The sequence below is a fragment of the Triticum aestivum genome, chromosome 5A (genome assembly GCF_018294505.1).
Source record: "Triticum aestivum cultivar Chinese Spring chromosome 5A, IWGSC CS RefSeq v2.1, whole genome shotgun sequence".
In the NCBI taxonomy this organism is placed as follows: domain Eukaryota; kingdom Viridiplantae; phylum Streptophyta; class Magnoliopsida; order Poales; family Poaceae; genus Triticum; species Triticum aestivum.
Genome location: NC_057806.1, coordinates 115770574 through 115773393, shown reverse-complemented (window position 1 = coordinate 115773393; position 2820 = coordinate 115770574).

Sequence of the window (2820 nt, the reverse complement as noted above, 5' to 3'; positions counted from 1 at the left end):
AGAAAAGAAGTTGCAATGCACATGAGCAACTAAATTAAACAAACACAACAATGGTATGGAGAAGATGCATGATGCAATGCAAATGATGCAATGATGAATGCAACAGACAAAAAAAATCACATAATGAAACTCGGAAAACATGGAACGCGTCTGAAGCTCCGGTCTTGGGGCGTCACATTGTGCTACGTGTCGATGGAGATAGAACCACAGTTGTACTTGCCCAAGAACCAGCACCACCACACATAACCCAGACTCACGCAGATTGTACCCCTACCCAGTTGGATAGAGAACCAGCTACACCCCTTCTAACCCCAACCCCAGCAGATAGTAACCCAGTTCCCGTTGACACAGCACCGTCTCCACCACAGAGCACCCAAACATGAGCAGTTTGTAAGGCAACTGCAGTGCCCAAAGCACGAGAACCACCACTCCGAACCCCAAGTCAACGCTTAAAGCAGAAGAAGAATTGTTCTCAGGTCAGGTTCGGTGGCTATGGTTCATACTACTTTGCTCTTGCATCACTGTATTTACTCATACCAACTAATTTCAAATTTGAAGGATGAAATTGAAACTCCAATGGCGCAACATGTATGTTTTAAACCTGTTTCTTTAACGTGTTTGCTGTTGTAACTTGCTCTATGTTGATTTCAGTTTCAATTGAATAAATAGTTATGTTCTGATGCCATGCACATTACAAGTGTTGTTATTGCTGTGTAGTTTCCCACACTTATATTCTTTCTATGCTGCTTTGTCTTAAATAGATATGATTCGAACTATATCTATTTTGATTTGGCAACATAAACTAGAATGATATAGACCATACAGTGACCATACTACATAGAATATGTTTGTTTCATGCTGTTATCCTGTCCACCTTACTACTGAACTGGTTTACCAAAATGAGTTTCATATGCTACATCGTAGACCTGTGATGTGTTTGTTTGTTTCTCCTTTAGAACGCGAATAAAATATTGGAGAAGAGTACCCCGTTATGCAATGGTAAAGGAAGTAATGCAGATCAGGTTCAAGATAGTGAGACATCCCTGTTGTTCTCCAAGAAAGCTGATAAAAACTATATTGAAGACACTAAGACAATCCCAAAGTCCTGTCTTGATGTAGTGTTCGAGTTACTGGCTACTACTGCTGGCACCAGCTCTTCGAACTCACTGCCTGAATCAGTTCGGCTTCTTGAGTCTCAACTTCAAGTTGAAAGACATTGATCAGATGTTATGTGACAGGAAGCCGAAGGACTGAGGAAGTCCCTGCAGAATTCAGATGCATACTTTCTGGTGCAACAGCAAGTGCTGGAGGATTTAAGCGCCAAACAAGAGAAAGTTAATAAGCTTGCTAAGCATCTTGCTAGCATTATGGGTACCCAGGATATTGTTTCTTGAGCTCTTTTGAAGTGATTTCAGTTCTGGACTTGTTTTGCTGCGGCGTTTATATGCTGCTTTGTTCCCTACATTTGCACTTGTGGCGAACTTTGATGCCCAGTGGATGTAATTGTTGGAAATATGCCCTAGAGGCAATAATAAAAGTATTATTATTATATTTCCTTGTTCATGATAATTGTCTTTTATTCATGCTATAACTGTATTATCCGGAAATCGTAATACACGTGTGAATACATAGACCACAATATGTCCCTAGTGAGCCTCTAGTTGACTAGCTCGTTGTGATCAACAGATAGTCATGGTTTCCTGGCTATGGACATTGGATGTCGTTGATAACGGGATCACATCATTAGGAGAATGATGTGATGGACAAGACCCAATCCTAAGCATAGCACAAAGATCGTGTAGTTCGTTTGCTAGAGCTTTGCCAATGTCAAGTATCTCTTCCTTTGACCATGAGATCGTGTAACTCCTGGATACCGTAGGAATGCTTTGGGTGTATCAAACGTCACAACGTAACTGGGTGACTATAAAGATGCACTATAGGTATCTCCGAAAGTATCTATTGTTTTATGCGGATCGAGACTGGGATTTGTCACTCCGTGTAAACGGAGAGGTATCTCTGGGCCCACTCGGTAGGACATCATCATATGCGCAATGTGACCAAGGAGTTGATCACGGGATGATGTGTTACGGAACGAGTAAAGTGACTTGCCGGTAACGAGATTGAACAAGGTATCGGTATACCGACGATCGAATCTCGGGCAAGTAAAATACCGCTAGACAAAGGGAATTGTATACGGGATTGATTGAGTCCTTGACATCGTGGTTCATCCGATGAGATCATCGTGGAACATGTGGGAGCCAACATGGGTATCCAGATCCCGCTGTTGGTTATTGACCGGAGAACGTCTCGGTCATGTCTGCATGTCTCCCTAACCCGTAGGGTCTACACACTTAAGGTTCGATGACGCTAGGGTTATAAAGGAAGCTTGTATGTGGTTACCGAATGTTGTTCGGAGTCCCGGATGAGATCCCGGACGTCACGAGGAGTTCCGGAATGGTCCGGAGGTAAAGATTTATATATAGGAAGTCCTATTTCGGCAATCGGGACAAGTTTCGGGGTCATCGGTATTGTACCGGGACCACCGGAAGGGTCCCGGGGGCCCACCGGGTGGGGCCACCTGCCCCGGGGGGCCACATGGGCTGTAGGGGGTGCGCCTTGGCCTACATGGGCCAAGGGCACCAGCCCCAAGAGGCCCATGCGCCTAGGGAACCCTAGAGGGAAGAGTCCTCAAGGGGGAAGGCACCTCCGAGGTGCCTTGGGGAGGATGGACTCCTCCCCTCCCTCTTGGGCGCCGCACCAGATGCCATCTAGGGCTGGCCGCCGCCCCTAGGGGGTGGGAAACCCTAAAGGGGGCGCAGC